Source organism: Triticum urartu, chromosome 3A (assembly GCF_056163025.1).
Source record: "Triticum urartu cultivar PI428250 chromosome 3A, HENAU_Tu73, whole genome shotgun sequence".
Lineage (NCBI taxonomy): Eukaryota > Viridiplantae > Streptophyta > Magnoliopsida > Poales > Poaceae > Triticum > Triticum urartu.
This window is the reverse complement of record NC_141875.1, coordinates 390,005,091-390,024,173: the sequence shown is the minus strand read 5'-3', so window position 1 is coordinate 390,024,173 and position 19,083 is coordinate 390,005,091. Positions and strand designations below refer to the sequence as shown.

The 19,083-nt window shown below is 47.1% G+C and overlaps 1 long non-coding RNA gene across 1 annotated transcript; it reads left to right on the top strand.

Moving 5' to 3' along the window:
- The first annotated feature begins 600 nt into the window (after positions 1-600).
- Positions 601-12,139, top strand: LOC147979799 (uncharacterized). Its single transcript, XR_015619017.1, has 5 exons — positions 601-1,078; positions 2,402-2,476; positions 3,776-9,136; positions 10,460-10,534; positions 11,834-12,139. It is a non-coding gene; the product is annotated as an uncharacterized LOC147979799 (long non-coding RNA).
- Positions 12,140-19,083: the final 6,944 nt, after the last annotated feature.

Here is a 19,083-nt window from a genome sequence, read left to right as displayed (position 1 = left end):
CTTGGGGCGCACTTGGTAGGCTTGTCCCTGCCTCATGGCACTTCGGGTATTCTCCCGAAGCTTCTAGGGTCCCTTTTGGTCCATAAAAATCATCAAAAAAATTGTAGCGTTTGGAGTTGTGACGCCCGGATAATTAAGCTATAGTAATCCCATGTTAATGGTGCCATGTCATCACTCTTACTATTACTAATCCCCCTTTGCATTCAAACACTGTTCAAATTCCAAATTCAAATTAAAGTCAAAATTTAAAATTCTCAAACATGCAAACTAAAATGTGCAAAGTGTGGCAAATATTGCATAACTAATTATGGCTGTGAACCAACATCTTTGCGATGTGGTTTAATGCCCTTAACTAATTAAAACAGGGGCTAAAAGCAATTATTAAATGCCTTTAATACTAAAACAAATACAAATCTGTTTTATTGTAGTGTTAAACTTTTGTGGCAGTGGCCTAATTATTACTACTAATTTAGATGCTAAAATTTATGTTTTACAAAACTAAAATAAATAAATAAAATGAAACTAAAAGAAAAATAGAAATGTAATTAAAAAAAGACAAGAGATCCAAAAGGTTAAATAAATAAGAGAAGCCCCTGGGCCTCGGCCCAGCTCAGCCAGCTGGCCCACCTAGCCCCCACCGGTCGCCTACTCCCCTGTTCCCCTGGCGCGGTCGCAACAGGAGCGACGCCTCGCCGAACCACCTCGTCGGCGTCGGCGAGGGGATAAGGCAGGCGCCCTCCCCCCTCGCGGCCTCGTCAGCTCCACTCCCCCTGCGCAGATATTTTTCCCACGCCCCCTCTCTTCCTCGTCTCTCCCTCGTGGTCCAGACCCACCTCGTCGTGCGCCCGCGTCGCCGGCCATCTCGTCCTACCGCGGCCACCATGCCCCCCACCGCCTAGGACCGCGTCCGTCCGCTTCGTCGTCTTCCTATGCATCAACTGGTGCCACCCCGTTGGAGCTCCTCACGCTGCAGCGCCGGATCGAAGCTTCTTCCTCCTCGGGTCGCCGACGAACCACGACGACGCCGGTCACCTCTGCTCCTCCTAAGCCACTCGATGGGCCTCCTTGCGCCTGCTCGGTGAGCACCACCCCGTTCCCCCTTTCCCTCGTCGTCGTAGTCGCCGTAGCACCGTTACCCGCGAACTTCGGCTCCGCGGTCCGCCGTGGCCGGAGCTCTCCTCCCGCACGCGCTCGCACACCGTCCGCCCCTGCGTCCACACTGCAGTACGCGCCCTGCAGCGCCTCTTCCGCGGCCCGTCTTTGACGCCCCGCGCCCGCCCACTGTTGCCTACTGCCGCTGCGTTGCTGCAGTCTGCTCTGGTCGCCGCCGAAGCCGTGGCCGCGCTCACCCCGTGCCACTGCTCGCGCCGCGGCTGCCCACGCCTCGCGTCCGTCCCACCCTGCGCCCAGCATGCGCGGCCGTGTGCATGCTGCCTGCTTCGCTGCTCCCGCAGCCGCTGTCTGCTATGCTACACGGCTACAGTAACATTCAGTTACTGTAGCAGTAGCTAGCTTTTGTATTTCTACAATGACTAGCCTTCTAAACTGCCACTAAACAGCGATAAGGCAAGTCCTAAAATGGGTAAAAATTATATGAACGGAAAGTAGACGTAACAAGCCTCATTTTGTTTCATTGGACCTGTTTCAGATAATGCATGGATTAAATCCTACAAAAATCACAAAATGCTATCTTGTGTTAAAAGGAATAGAGTTACTCCCAAGCATTGTGTGTGTGCGCCGTGTGTGGCCGGCTGTGTGCCTCTGGCCGGCCCAGTGTGCTTGTGTGTGTGTGTGCAGCGTGTGTGTGGCCGGCTGTGTCTCTGGATGTGACCGGCCCTATTTAGGTTAGTAGCTAATGAGTAGTTAGACTAATTAGTACTTTGGATAATTGCTAGCCTATGACATGTGGCCCCTTATGTTAATTTAACCCCTCCATTTTAGTTTATTCATCAATTAAATTATGTGTCAATGACATGTGGGCCACATCCTCCCTTTTGACTAGTCAAATTGACTTGGTCAAATTCGGATTAGATTAAATAAAAATATTCCAGAAAATCATAGAAAATACTATAAACTTTGAAAAATCATATAAAATAAACCGTATCTCGGATGGAAATACTTTGTACATGAAAGTTGCTCAGAACGACGAGGCGAATCCGAATACGCAGCCCGTTTATCCGCCACGCATCCCTAGCATAGCGAACACACAACTTTCCCCCTCCGTTTCATCTGTCCGAGAACGCGGAACACCGGGAGTACTTTTCCGGATGTTTCCCCCCTTCACCGGTACCCCCTCTTACCGCGTTAGGGCACACCTAGCATCACGTTTTGTCATGTCATGCATCATTATGCATCTGTTTGCATTATATTTATTGTTTCTTCCCCCCTCTTCTCTCGCTAGACACCGAGACCGACGCCGCTGCTACCCAGTAGGACTACGGTGTTGACGACCCCTCTCTCTTGCCAGAGCAACCAGGCAAGCCCCCCCTTTGATCACCAGATATCGCCTACTCTTCTCTATACTGCTTGCATTAGAGTAGTGTAGCATGTTACTGCTTTCCGTTATTCCTATCCTGATGCATAGCCTGTCCTTGCTACTACTGTTGTTACCCTTACCTGCTATCCTACTGCTTAGTATAGGATGCTAGTGTTCCATCAGTGGCCCTACACTCTTGTCCGTCTGCCATGCTATACTACTGGGCCGTGATCACTTTGGGAGGTGATCACGGGCATATACTATATACTCTACACAGTTACCTTACCTGTGATACTGTTCGGACATGGGGGCTGAAGGGGCAGGTGGCTCCATCCAGGTAGTGGTGGGCCTGAGTTCCCGACGGCCCCCGACTGTTACTTTGAGGCGAAGCGACAGGGCAGGTTGAGACCACCTAGGAGAGAGGTGGGCCTGGCCCTGGTCGGTGTTCGTGGATACTTAACACGTTTAACGAGATCTTGGTATTTGATCTGAGTCTGGCTACTGGTCTATACGCACTAACCATCTACGCGGGAGTAGTTATGGGTATCCCGGCGTCGTGGTATCAGCCGAAGCCTTCGTGACGTCAGCGACTAAGTAGCGCGCGCTGGATTGGACCGTAAGCCTGCTCTTGTATTAAGGGGGCTAGTTCTGCTTCCGGCCGCGTTCGCAACGTGCAGGTGTGCTAAGGGCGATGGGCCCAGACCCCTGGGCGCTTAGGTTTAGACCGGCGTGCTGACCTCTCTGTTGGTCTAGGTGGGGCTGCGACGTGTTGATCTTCCGAGGCCGGGCATGACCCAGGAAAGTGTGTCCGGCCAAATGGGATCGAGCGTGTTGGGGAATGTGGTGCACCCCTGCAGGGAAGTTAATCTATTCGAATAGCCGTGATCTTTGGTAACAGGACGACTTGGAGTTGTACCTTGACCTTATGACAACTAGAACCGGATACTTAATAAAACACGCCCTTCCAAGTGCCAGATACAACCGGTGATCGCTCTCTCACAGGGCGACGAGGGGAGGATCAGCGGTTAGGGTTATGCTATGCGATGTTACTTGGAGGACTTCAATCTACTCTCTTCTACATGCTGCAAGATGGAGGCTGCCAGAAGCGTAGTCTTCGACAGGATTAGTTATCCCCCTCTTATTCTGGCTTTCTGCAGTTCAGTCCACCGATATGGCCCTTTACACATTTACCCATGCATATGTAGTGTAGCTCCTTGCTTGCGAGTACTTTGGATGAGTACTCACGGTTGCTTTCTCCCTCTTTTCCCCCTATCCCTTCTACCTGGTTGTCGCAACCAGATGTTGGAGCCCAGGAGCCAGACGCCACCTTCGACGACGACTCCTACTACACCGGAGGTGCCTACTACTACGTGATGCCTGCTGACGACGACCAGGAGTAGTTAGAAGGATCCCAGGCAGGAGGCCTGCGCCTCTTTCGATCTGTATCCCAGTTTGTGCTAGCCTTCTTAAGGCAACCTTGTTTAACTTATGTCTGTACTCAGATATTGTTGCTTCCGCTGACTCGTCTATGATCGAGCTCTTGTATTCGAGCCCTCGAGGCCCCTGGCTTGTAATATGATGCTTGTATGACTTATTTTATTTGTAGAGTTGTGTTGTGATATCTTCCCATGAGTCCTTGATCTTGATCGTACACATTTGCGTGCATGATTAGTGTACGGTCAAATCGGGGGCGTCACAAGTTGGTATCAGAGCCGAGTGCTTGTAGGAATCCCCCTTCCACACTCCTTGGCCGAAGTCGAGTCTAGACATTACGAAACTTTTTACTAACATGGCTGTGTGCCTTACGGGCCCACGTCGCCATCTGGGTGGTATTAGGATCTTTTATTCCTCGTCTATACTCTGGAACTCTGATCTCTCTTCTATTCGGGTTAAATGAATTTTGCTAAATCTAACATTAGGATCTCGTTATCACTTTCACCCGGAGAGCCCCTTATTACTGACGATCGTCTGCTGCACGGGAAGACCCTGAAGATACTCTCCGCTGTTAACCCGAGAACTTGTGTTCGTCGCGTTTGCAATTCCCCTTCCACCGTCAACCCTTATGGGTAACTACTTGCAGTTGGTATTCTTACATTCATCCCCAGTTTATTACAAGATACCCCGAAATACTCGTCGTTGTTTCGATAATCCTTTGAGCTTACTGCCTTGCTGTTCTTTGTCACCTGAATACCCCTACGGATAATTCTCGCACTTATCGAGTATCCGCTCATCCCTCAGTTGTTCATGTGTTTCACAATGGTCATCGAAATACTATTCGATCCTCCAAAAATCCTTAGTAGCTTATTGCTCTGCAATACTTGTCTGCTTGCATGATGGATGCTTTCCATATGTCTGGCAATATTCGTGAGTATCCTTAGGCACCGTCATTTTGATCCCTTTGATTCGACATGAGTGCGAATGCACGCAATCATCAGTTGATCCTTTTAAATTATCTTTCCGGCTCAGACGTCATTTTAAACATGAGCTGGTTCTCGCCGATCAAATTGTCGTCGATTGTGCCCCTAAGTATATTGAACTTATCCATCCTTGATCAGAGCGTCTGCTTCTGATCCTTCGCTTTGTAAATCTTAATTCCTTTGCAATTGAGCTCTAAGTTACTCAGTTGTTTCTATAATCCGATGCATTGGCATTCCTTCTTCCTTTGATTGAGTTCCGATACTCACATCAGCCCCGTTGTGGACCGCCATAACCATTGCCGGGTTATTATCCGACAATGTCCTTCACAACCAAAATTCTTGTGAGTTCTTTACCTGATACATAATGCCCTTGGTAAATTGTATCATCTGCTTGGCCAACCAAGCTCTGCTTTCGAGCTGGTCGTATTTACTATTGAAGCTTGTGGTATATGTTTCCACGATACCCTGACGGGTTGAACCTATGCCTTCCTTTATATGTGTGAACTCGGAAGTTTTCACGAGTCATACTCATCCGGTATTTCACCAGATAAAACTTTCAACACTAATGCCTTTATCAAAGCGAAAAGTGAATGGAAGGTTATACATTGAAGAAGTGGGAGTCGACCTTGAACCTTGCGTTCATGCCCAGGGACACGATGTATACCTTATCATGGAAGCTGCTCGTAAAAATAATTACCCCTTTGTAATAAGTTCATCTTGTATCCGTGGTTCGATCCTTTATGATCGTGGATTCCGACCATGTTCTCCTTTAAATACCATTTCTCGTGCAAGTTTAAATATTTGTCTTCTACGGATCAATACCCCAGTCCAACCTTTACTTTGATCTGTTGTCAAGTATTACCCCCGGGATCTCGAGATTATCTTGGAGCTACATAACTTCTTATGAGTTCTTCATCAAGTACTACATTCTCACTGATTACATTTTTTCATGGGCTCTGAGTTATTAAACACTCAAAGACACCGATAACTGAACCGAGTCTGCACTACGGTTCAACAACTTTTAGTAATCTTATTTAAGTACGATTTTGTACCCGATCAAGTCATTCCTAGCCTGATCAACTATATCGTTATCGTGCTATAGTTTAACTGTGCCACCCGGTCCTTATTCTCGGAGCACAGCTTTAGAATATAAGCTAAGCTTATGTTGATTTCCTCGTCTTATCGTTTCACCTCGAACCACAAACTTGATTCCGAGTTTGTGTCATACAGGTGGTTCAAATAATCTTTCGTTGCATCAGTCCTTTTGCTCGATGCAGTCGTTGTTCGATTGCTTCTCCGTGGAGCCTCTCGACAACAATTGTCGTGATCATCATCAATAAATTTTGGCTCCTTCCAGGATATCGATCGAATTCATGATGATAAGTGTCATCCTCGTCCCTTGGTAATTTGAGTTACCATCGCCAACATCCTTACCTTACTTTCATCACAAACTTGTTCATGTTATGGATGCAACTTGCTTTCGAGCTTGTATTATGTTCTACCTTGACGTATTGCCGTCTTTTATGTCAAGGATGTTGTGGGAATTGCTCCACCTCTTAAGAATTCTTGTTACAGTGTTGCTTCTCACCATCACCATTCTTTCTTGGGTCCTCGTGTTGATTCCAACAGGGGTACCAACAAGTGAGCGGTGCTGTTTGGATTCTGCCCTTCTAGCAACCCTCTTGCTTTGAAGTTAATGGTCGGCCGTTTATTCTTAGACTATTGATTGTTGAATCACCATTCCGACGTTGGTCGTGCAACCCAGCCCATATTCGGGTGCACCTTTCAACCCATGTTTAATTGTGTATGTTTTCCTCGAGCATACCTCATTATGTCATCTGATCTGACAAATGTTATCTCCTTATTCACATAGTTGTGAAAATCCATCCTTTTGGAAATCTCGAGGAATTGTCGCTGAGTCCATCAGCCACCTCCTCGTCCTCTCCTTGGTTAAATGATGAACTCTTGTTTTGGAACTCGCTTCCATAGTTCATATCCCGAGAATCTTGAAATGACATCTCGTCAATTTGTGTTGCACCTTTTCTTCTCAGGCATCCCGAGTCTGAGGCATCCTGGCACCAATAATATCTGGATCTCGATCAGATATGATGATTGGAACATATGTCCAAGAGTTATAACATTGGTCTTTATATGAGCCGGTAAGATGATGTCATGCCTAGCACACCTGACCGGAGGACCTAGTGTTATAGTTTCCTTTTTAACAAGGTTAATCATTTTTCCATGAGGAAATCGTAAGACTTATTTTATAAGTTGTTCCTGATGAATCCTTTGCGTATGCAAAGTCCGACCTTTGCTTGAAGACCATGTCAATACTGTCTCGAAGCATGTCTATGGTACTCCGATTTTCAACAAGAACATTTGAAGCCCAATGCTAAATGTTTCCTGCTCAATTATCCAAACACCGTTGTATGGGTAAAGTCATGAAATTTCTCTCCCCTTACCCAAAGAGTTTTCTACATTATATCCTGTCATGCATATCATGCTTTGCTTGACCTTGGGAAGGATATACCCTTGAAATATGTGCTTAAACACATTTTCCTTTCCATTGGTTGGTTTAACGTTTCTTGTGATCTATATGATCTAAGCAGTAACATTCTCCTGCTTATGTAAACACCTCGGTGTACAATTCTGTCAGCAAGACCCCGTTTACCATTGTTGATGACATTCCGGTAGCCACCGATGGACGGGAACTCTGCCTATTGGTCCGCCTCGTTCAACGAGCAGGAAAATGGTTCTCTTCGTCCCTCGCCCTTGGTACCGACGTTGTTGCCGACATAATCGCCAGGCTACCCTCTGACCTGCCTTACTATCATGACCATGCAAGATGTCACCGCTCCTCCTACTTTTAACCCACATGGTGGGCCCATAACCCATAGTTCCGCAGGATCAAAACCCGACTCTCCTGTACACGCCCGATTTCCAAAGTTATTCCTCACGCTTGGCTTCGTATGTAATTCACGAGCCACCTTCTTGTGATCTGTTCTGCTATCAGATGCAATACTTATTCTCGATGCTCTGAACCCCTTTTCACACTCCGTTTCAGAAAACGAACGATTGTCCATCTGCTTGAAGAGTATTATTGCACCTTCTAGCCTTGTTCTCGATGACTTTCTTGGATTTCAACTCGAGATGCCTCTATGCCACGCTCACTGAGATAGCCCCCAGGTACCTATCTTGTGTTGAACTCTGTCCTTCCAGAGTCTTTCCCCCTTACTCCACCCCTTAAATCTCGGGACGAGATTTCTTGTAGTGGAGGAGAATTGTGACGCCCGGATAATTAAGCTATAGTAATCCCATGTTAATGGTGCCATGTCATCACTCTTACTATTACTAATCCCCCTTTGCATTCAAACACTGTTCAAATTCCAAATTCAAATTAAAGTCAAAATTTAAAATTCTCAAACATGCAAACTAAAATGTGCAAAGTGTGGCAAATATTGCATAACTAATTATGGCTGTGAACCAACATCTTTGCGATGTGGTTTAATGCCCTTAACTAATTAAAACAGGGGCTAAAAGCAATTATTAAATGCCTTTAATACTAAAACAAATACAAATCTGTTTTATTGTAGTGTTAAACTTTTGTGGCAGTGGCCTAATTATTACTACTAATTTAGATGCTAAAATTTATGTTTTACAAAACTAAAATAAATAAATAAAATGAAACTAAAAGAAAAATAGAAATGTAATTAAAAAAAGACAAGAGATCCAAAAGGTTAAATAAATAAGAGAAGCCCCTGGGCCTCGGCCCAGCTCAGCCAGCTGGCCCACCTAGCCCCCACCGGTCGCCTACTCCCCTGTTCCCCTGGCGCGGTCGCAACAGGAGCGACGCCTCGCCGAACCACCTCGTCGGCGTCGGCGAGGGGATAAGGCAGGCGCCCTCCCCCCTCGCGGCCTCGTCAGCTCCACTCCCCCTGCGCAGATATTTTTCCCACGCCCCCTCTCTTCCTCGTCTCTCCCTCGTGGTCCAGACCCACCTCGTCGTGCGCCCGCGTCGCCGGCCATCTCGTCCTACCGCGGCCACCATGCCCCCCACCGCCTAGGACCGCGTCCGTCCGCTTCGTCGTCTTCCTATGCATCAACTGGTGCCACCCCGTTGGAGCTCCTCACGCTGCAGCGCCGGATCGAAGCTTCTTCCTCCTCGGGTCGCCGACGAACCACGACGACGCCGGTCACCTCTGCTCCTCCTAAGCCACTCGATGGGCCTCCTTGCGCCTGCTCGGTGAGCACCACCCCGTTCCCCCTTTCCCTCGTCGTCGTAGTCGCCGTAGCACCGTTACCCGCGAACTTCGGCTCCGCGGTCCGCCGTGGCCGGAGCTCTCCTCCCGCACGCGCTCGCACACCGTCCGCCCCTGCGTCCACACTGCAGTACGCGCCCTGCAGCGCCTCTTCCGCGGCCCGTCTTTGACGCCCCGCGCCCGCCCACTGTTGCCTACTGCCGCTGCGTTGCTGCAGTCTGCTCTGGTCGCCGCCGAAGCCGTGGCCGCGCTCACCCCGTGCCACTGCTCGCGCCGCGGCTGCCCACGCCTCGCGTCCGTCCCACCCTGCGCCCAGCATGCGCGGCCGTGTGCATGCTGCCTGCTTCGCTGCTCCCGCAGCCGCTGTCTGCTATGCTACACGGCTACAGTAACATTCAGTTACTGTAGCAGTAGCTAGCTTTTGTATTTCTACAATGACTAGCCTTCTAAACTGCCACTAAACAGCGATAAGGCAAGTCCTAAAATGGGTAAAAATTATATGAACGGAAAGTAGACGTAACAAGCCTCATTTTGTTTCATTGGACCTGTTTCAGATAATGCATGGATTAAATCCTACAAAAATCACAAAATGCTATCTTGTGTTAAAAGGAATAGAGTTACTCCCAAGCATTGTGTGTGTGCGCCGTGTGTGGCCGGCTGTGTGCCTCTGGCCGGCCCAGTGTGCTTGTGTGTGTGTGTGCAGCGTGTGTGTGGCCGGCTGTGTCTCTGGATGTGACCGGCCCTATTTAGGTTAGTAGCTAATGAGTAGTTAGACTAATTAGTACTTTGGATAATTGCTAGCCTATGACATGTGGCCCCTTATGTTAATTTAACCCCTCCATTTTAGTTTATTCATCAATTAAATTATGTGTCAATGACATGTGGGCCACATCCTCCCTTTTGACTAGTCAAATTGACTTGGTCAAATTCGGATTAGATTAAATAAAAATATTCCAGAAAATCATAGAAAATACTATAAACTTTGAAAAATCATATAAAATAAACCGTATCTCGGATGGAAATACTTTGTACATGAAAGTTGCTCAGAACGACGAGGCGAATCCGAATACGCAGCCCGTTTATCCGCCACGCATCCCTAGCATAGCGAACACACAACTTTCCCCCTCCGTTTCATCTGTCCGAGAACGCGGAACACCGGGAGTACTTTTCCGGATGTTTCCCCCCTTCACCGGTACCCCCTCTTACCGCGTTAGGGCACACCTAGCATCACGTTTTGTCATGTCATGCATCATTATGCATCTGTTTGCATTATATTTATTGTTTCTTCCCCCCTCTTCTCTCGCTAGACACCGAGACCGACGCCGCTGCTACCCAGTAGGACTACGGTGTTGACGACCCCTCTCTCTTGCCAGAGCAACCAGGCAAGCCCCCCCTTTGATCACCAGATATCGCCTACTCTTCTCTATACTGCTTGCATTAGAGTAGTGTAGCATGTTACTGCTTTCCGTTATTCCTATCCTGATGCATAGCCTGTCCTTGCTACTACTGTTGTTACCCTTACCTGCTATCCTACTGCTTAGTATAGGATGCTAGTGTTCCATCAGTGGCCCTACACTCTTGTCCGTCTGCCATGCTATACTACTGGGCCGTGATCACTTTGGGAGGTGATCACGGGCATATACTATATACTCTACACAGTTACCTTACCTGTGATACTGTTCGGACATGGGGGCTGAAGGGGCAGGTGGCTCCATCCAGGTAGTGGTGGGCCTGAGTTCCCGACGGCCCCCGACTGTTACTTTGAGGCGAAGCGACAGGGCAGGTTGAGACCACCTAGGAGAGAGGTGGGCCTGGCCCTGGTCGGTGTTCGTGGATACTTAACACGTTTAACGAGATCTTGGTATTTGATCTGAGTCTGGCTACTGGTCTATACGCACTAACCATCTACGCGGGAGTAGTTATGGGTATCCCGGCGTCGTGGTATCAGCCGAAGCCTTCGTGACGTCAGCGACTAAGTAGCGCGCGCTGGATTGGACCGTAAGCCTGCTCTTGTATTAAGGGGGCTAGTTCTGCTTCCGGCCGCGTTCGCAACGTGCAGGTGTGCTAAGGGCGATGGGCCCAGACCCCTGGGCGCTTAGGTTTAGACCGGCGTGCTGACCTCTCTGTTGGTCTAGGTGGGGCTGCGACGTGTTGATCTTCCGAGGCCGGGCATGACCCAGGAAAGTGTGTCCGGCCAAATGGGATCGAGCGTGTTGGGGAATGTGGTGCACCCCTGCAGGGAAGTTAATCTATTCGAATAGCCGTGATCTTTGGTAACAGGACGACTTGGAGTTGTACCTTGACCTTATGACAACTAGAACCGGATACTTAATAAAACACGCCCTTCCAAGTGCCAGATACAACCGGTGATCGCTCTCTCACAGGGCGACGAGGGGAGGATCAGCGGTTAGGGTTATGCTATGCGATGTTACTTGGAGGACTTCAATCTACTCTCTTCTACATGCTGCAAGATGGAGGCTGCCAGAAGCGTAGTCTTCGACAGGATTAGTTATCCCCCTCTTATTCTGGCTTTCTGCAGTTCAGTCCACCGATATGGCCCTTTACACATTTACCCATGCATATGTAGTGTAGCTCCTTGCTTGCGAGTACTTTGGATGAGTACTCACGGTTGCTTTCTCCCTCTTTTCCCCCTATCCCTTCTACCTGGTTGTCGCAACCAGATGTTGGAGCCCAGGAGCCAGACGCCACCTTCGACGACGACTCCTACTACACCGGAGGTGCCTACTACTACGTGATGCCTGCTGACGACGACCAGGAGTAGTTAGAAGGATCCCAGGCAGGAGGCCTGCGCCTCTTTCGATCTGTATCCCAGTTTGTGCTAGCCTTCTTAAGGCAACCTTGTTTAACTTATGTCTGTACTCAGATATTGTTGCTTCCGCTGACTCGTCTATGATCGAGCTCTTGTATTCGAGCCCTCGAGGCCCCTGGCTTGTAATATGATGCTTGTATGACTTATTTTATTTGTAGAGTTGTGTTGTGATATCTTCCCGTGAGTCCTTGATCTTGATCGTACACATTTGCATGCATGATTAGTGTACGGTCAAATCGGGGGCGTCACAGGAATCCATTTGGTATTGATTTTCTGAAAAGCCAAAAACAAGCAAAAAAAACAGCAACTGGCACTGGGCACTAGGTTAATAGGTTAGTCCCAAAAAATGATATATATATATATATAATTTCATAATAAACATCCAAGATTGATACTATAATAGTATGGAACAATCAAAAAGTATAGATACATTGGAGACGTATCAAGCATCCCCAAGCTTAATTTCTGCTCGTCCTCGAGTAGGTAAATGATAAAAACAGAATGCTACCTATTATATTAATCATTGAGAGAGACTATCTTCATCCTACGCCTCCCACGGATTGATAAACCTTAGGTCATCCACTTGAGGGAAATTTGCTATTGTCCTACAAAACTCCGCGCTTGGAGGCCCAACACGAGTCTACAAGAACAAGTTGTGTAGTAGACATCAGAAGGTATGTCATTATCAAAGGTATAATGTGTAAAGTAAGCAGATGCAATTTAACCAAATTGGAAGCAATACAAGCTAGACACCATATGCAACATGCAACCACATTTGACATTGTGAAGTTAAAGCAAGCACTTGGGATGGTTGTGTGTGTGGCAATTGAGATTATCAACTACAGAGCTATGTTTACTGTCTCCATGTACTGACATCGCATCCTTTAGAACGCTCAAACGCTTCGTTCATATCCTCGAATTAGACTGGAGTAGCTTCTATATTTTCTTTTGTGAATTTGACAATAGTGCGCCAGAGTCTGAAATACCCATGCATAAAAAATAATAGTGTGAGTATGGGTGAAGTGTGTGCACAAGTAGGGCACTGTAAAAGTAGCAGATAGTAGGTGGGTGAAAAATAAATGATGGGAGACATATGATAGCTCTACAACATGCATGTCACATGAAATTAGATTCTAGGATTTTGAAATATGGTCACAGGGATGGCTGGGAAATGCAGGTACTCCTCCAGCACACCACAAGATGTGGTCCTATGAAAATAAGAGTCGACTGAAAAAAATAGGTCAGTCCATTTTTTCTGCATCGTCCGATGTACAAAGAACGGGCATATGACCTTCATCTACATCCAGCCAGTCAATGTTGATGATCTTCCTCGAACCGCCAGCGACCACCGGCCCAGTTCCCTGCCTCCGCCCTCCACTCGACCTCACCCCACTGTCGTGCTTGGCACCGCCCTCGGCCATCCCTTTAAGCCCCGCTGACCTCCAGATTGGGCGCTAGCAGCTCCTACGCCCCACACCCCTAAGATAGACATCGATGCGCCGATTCCCCACCGAACAGGCGGACTAGGTGCTCCGCGCACCTCAGTGAGTACTACTTCTTTTAATTGGAAATCAGCTGACCCTAAATTGAAATCCAGACGGGTGACTGACCTCTAGCTAAGATGAAATAGTAAATGGGGGAAACCTTGTGCATTTAGTATCACAAAGAAGGTGCAGTAAGAAGCGATCAACTAGTTTCTTTCGTCGGATTAATACGGTGTGAGCAGAGACGCAAGATTTGCACGAATAAGGGAATAGGAGTACCACTTTCGGCTGGCAGTGTTGTGTCCTTCTTCTGTTTTTTGATGATCTTCTTGTGGTTCGCTGGAAACAAGATATTGTGAAGGAAGGTGGAGCCTTGGACGAACCCATGACCAAGTTGTTGAGTGTGGTGCGGTGGCTATCTGTCGGCGGCGGGGAAGCAAATCCAAGGCGGCGAACGACGGCGTAGCGGGAACAACTCCAGTGCGGTGGACGGTTGCAACAATTGAGCGTTAGCGGTGAGGCGTAGGACAGTGTGGTCGAAGTGGTTCAGGCACGGTGCATGTTGGTGTCGGCGTCGTGGAGGCAGCCCTGCCTCGGCTTCAACTACTAAGTCCTTGAGGGTGTTGCGGTTGTGGTTGTGGTGGACGACGACGTCGGGGTACCATCTCCGGCGTGTTGGAGGAGGGCGATGGTGGATTGGGTGCCATGGGGTGGAGGACGAAGGAGGCTGGGTTTTCGCGGCTGGTGGAGAGGGCATTTTGGTGCCCATGGAGGATGAATGGGGTAACGAAGGGAGGGGGCTAAGGGGAACAATCTTTCAGTTTGGGAGGCGCTTGTTTGAAATTTGGGGAAGTTACAAAGTTTGCCCCCGTCTAAAATTTCAGACATATTGCGGGTCGGGGGTAGGACGACAATCTCAAGTGTCCCAAATAGTGGATGGGAGTGATTTCGGCCGAGCGCATGGGTGTTTAGGCACCCAAGGTGTATGAATGTTTTTCAGAGGTGGTTGACTGGCGTTTTGTGGAGTTACAAACCTACCACGGTTTAGACCTTTGGACATCGGGCCTATAGGCTACACGGGTCAGAGTAGGACAGGAACTTCCTACCACCAAACATTGGTATCGCACGGTTTTGGGTGACCACGGGCTTATTTGGCACTTGAATTGAACTTTCAGGATTTGTCAACTTTAAAAATCTTGACTCTTAAAAACCCTAAAACTACGATTATTTTGGAATCTAGAGGGTACATTTGAATCTACATTGTACGCAAGTATATATTAAAAAATGCAGCTTAGCTTGCATGGTTCCAGATATAATCTCCTTGGTTGCAAAAAATAGTTAGACATCCTATAAATATATAGCATGTTCAAACGCACAACAAAGATTGATGCCCCCTTTCAGATGTGATTTACAAATGCCATTATCTCAAATTCAAATAGTTGAGTGCACTTCCTGAAGGAAATATGCCCTAGAGGGAGTAATGAAGTTGTTATTTTATATTGCCTTATATCATGATAAGTGTTTATTGTCCATGCTAAAATTGTATTAACTGAAAACTTGATACATGTGTGGGTACATAGACAAAACACTGTGTCCCTAGTAAGCCTCTACTAGACTAGCTCGTTAATCAAAGATAGTTAAGTTTCCTAACCACAGACATGTGTTGTCATTTGATGAATGGGATCACATCATTAGGAGAATGATGTGATGGAGACGACCCATCCGTTAGCTTAGCATTTTGATCGTTCAGTTTTATTGCTATAGCTTTCTTCATGTCATATACATATTCCTTTGACTATGAGATTATGCAACCCCCAGATACCGGAGGAATACCTTGTGTGCTATCAAACGTCACAACGTAACTGGGTGATTATAAAGATGCTCTATAGGTATCTCCGAAGGTATTTGTTGGGTTGGCATAGATCGAGATTAGGATTTGTCACTCCGAGTATCGGAGAGGTATCTCTGGGCCCTCTCGGTAATGCACATCATAATAAGCCTTGCAAGCAATGTGACTAATGAGTTAGTTACGGGATGATGCATTACGGAATGAGTAAAGAGACTTGCCAGTAACGAGATTGAACTAGGTATGAAGATACCAATGATTGAATCTCGGGCAAGTAAACATACCGATGACAAAGGGAATAACGTATGTTGTCATTACGGTACGACCGATAAAGATCTTTGTAGAATATGTGGGAACCAATATGAGCATCCAAGTTCCGCTGTTGGTTATTGACCGAGAGGTGTCTCGGTCATGTCTACATAGTTCTCGAACCCGTAGGGTCCACACACTTAACGTTCGATGACGATTTTGTATTATATGAGTTATGTGACTTGATGACCGAATGTTGTTCAGAGTCCCGGATGAGATCATGGACATGACGAGGAGTCTCGAAATGGTCAAGAGGTAAATATTGATATATAGGACGATGGTATTCGGACACCAGAAGTGTTTCGGGATGCACCAGGTACTTATCGGGTCACCAGAAGGGGTTCGGGGCACCCCCAACAAAAGATATGGGCCTTATGGGCCAAAAGGGGAAACACACCAGCCACAAAGGGGCTGGTGCGCCCCCCCCCCATATGGGCTGGCCAAATTGGAGTAGAAAAGGGGAAGGAGGAAAGGAAAAAGGGAATAGGATTCCCCCTTCCCCCTCTTCCCTTCCTACTCTGAATAGGAATAGGAAAGGGGGAGGCCGAATTGGGAGGACCCCAAGTAGGATTCCTCCTACTTGGGGCGCCCCTTGGCTGCCTCTCCTCCCCTCCAACCTATATATGTGGGGGGGGGGGCTAGAAAACACAACAAACATTGTTAGCCATGTGTGGTGCCCCCTCCACAGTTTACGCCTCCGGTCATATTCACGTAGTGCTTAGGCGGAGCCCTGCGCAGATCACTTCACCATCACCGTCACCATGCCGTCGTACCAATGGAACTCTCCCTCGACACTTTGCTAGATCAAGAGTTCGAGGGACGTCATCGAGCTGAATGTGTGCAGAACTCAGAGGTGTCGTACGTTCGGTGCTTGATCGGTCGGAACGAGAAGAAGTTCAACTACATCAACCGCGTTAACAAATGCTTCCGCTTTCGGTCTATGAGGGTACGTAGACACACTCTTCCCCTCTCGTTGCTATGCATCTCCTAGATAGATCTTGCGTGAGCGTAGGAAATTTTTGAAATTGCATGCTACATTCCCCAACAGTGGCATCCGAGCTAGGTCTATGCGTAGATGATATGCACGAGTAGAACACAAAGAGTTGTGGGCAGTGATAGTCATACTACTTACGACCAACGTCTTATTTTGATTCGGCGGTATTGTTGGATGAAGCTGCCCGGGCCAACCTTACATGACCACGTTCATGAAACCGGTTCCACCGAAAGACATGTAACTAGTTTTGCATAAAGGTGGCTGGCGGGTGTCTGTTTCTCCAACTTTAGTTGAATCAAATTTGACTACGGCTGGTCCTTGTTGAAGGTTAAAACATCAAACTTGACGAAACACCATTGTGGTTTTGATGCGTAGGTAAGAACGGTTCTTACTAGAAGCCCATAGCAGCCACGTAAAACTTGCAAGAACAAAGTAGAGGACATCTAACTTGTTTTTGTAGGGCATGTTGTGATGTGATATGGTCAAGACATGATGTGATATACATTATTGTATGAGATGATCATGTTTTGTAAAAGTTATCGGCAACTAGTAGGAGCTTTATGGTTGTCGCTTTATTTTATGAAATGCAAATGCCATGTAATTGCTTCACTTTATCACTATGCATTAGCGATAGTTGTAGAAATAATAGTTGGTGAGACGACAACGACGCTACGATGGAGATCGAGGTGTCAAGCCAGTGACGATGGAAATCATGACGGTGCTTTGGAGATGGAGATCAAAGGCACAAGATGATGATGGCCATATCATGTCACATATTTTGATTGCATGTGATGTTTATCTTTTATGCATCTTATTTTTCTTAGTACAGCGGTAGCATTATAAGATGATCCCTCGTTAAAAATTTCAAGGTATAAGTGTTCTCCCTGAGTATGCACCGTTGCGACAGTTCGTCGTGCCGAGACACCATGTGATGATCGGGTGTGATAAGCTCTACGTTCACATACAATGGGTGCAAGACAGTTTTGCACATGCGGAATAGTCGAGTTAAACTTGACGAGCCTAGCATGTACAGACATGGCCTCGGAACACTGGGGACCGAAAGGTCGAACGTGAATCATATAGTAGATATGATCAACATAGAGATGTTCACCATTGAAAACTACTCCATCTCACGTGATGATCAGACATGGTTTAGTTGATATGGATCACGTGATCATTTAAATGACTCAAGGGATGTCTATCTAAGTGGGAGTTCTTAAGTAATATGATTAATTGAACTTAATTTATCATGAACTTAGTCCTGATAGTATTTGCATATCTATGTTGTAGATCAATAGCTTGCGATGTAGCTCCCCTTTATTTTTGATATGTTCCTAGAGAAAAATAAGTTTAAAGATGATAGTAGCAATAATACAGACTGTGTCCGTGATCTGAGAATTATCCTCATTGCTGCATAGAAGAATTATGTCCTTGATGCACCGCTAGGTGATAGACCTATTGCAGGAGCAGATGCAGACATTATGAACGTTTGACAAGCTTGGTATGATGACTACTTGATAGTTTAGTGCGCCATGCTTTACGACTTAGAACCGGGACTTCAAAAACATTTTGAACACCACGGTGTGATATGTCTCCAATGTATCTACTTTTCCTATCACTTTTCCTCTTGTTTTGTCTCTAATTTGCATGATTTGAATGAAACTAACCCCAGACTGACGTTGTTTTCAGCAGAACTACCATGGTGTTGTTTTTGTGCAGAGATAAAAGTTCTCGGAATGGAACGAAACTTTGCTAGGAATTTTTATACAATAAACAAGAATTTCTGGAGCCAAGACCTACCGGAGAGGGGCACCTGGGTGGGCACAACCCACTAGGGCGCGCCCCCTCTCCTAGCGCGCCCAGGTGGGTTGTCCCACCCGGTGGCCCCGCAGACCCTGAAACCGACGCTATAAAATCCTATTTTCCAGAAAAAAATTGGGGAGAAAGAATTATCGCGATCCACGTGATGGAGCCGCTGTCACCTCCTGTTCTTCATCGGGAGGCCAGATCTGGAGTCCATTTGGGGCTCCGAAGAGGGGGATCTTCGTTCTTTGTCATCACCAACCCTTCTCCATCTCCAATTCCATGATGCTCCCCATCGGGAGTGAGTAATTCCTTCATAGGCTCGCTGGTCGGTGAGGAGTTGGATGAGATTCATAATGTAATCGAGTTAGTTTTGTTAGGGCTTGATCCCTAGTATCCACTATGTTCTAAGATTGATGTTGCTACGAGTTTGCCATTCTTAATGCTTGTCACTTTGGGCCTGGGTGCCATGATTTCAGATCTGAACCGTTTATGTTATCACCATCATATCCATGTTCTAGATCCGATCTTGCAAGTTATAGCCACCTACTACGTGTTATGATCCGGCAACCCCAGAGTGACAATAGTCGGGACCACTCCCGGTGATGACCGTAGTTTGAGGAGTTCATGTATTCATTATGTGTTAATGCTTTGTTCCGGTTCTC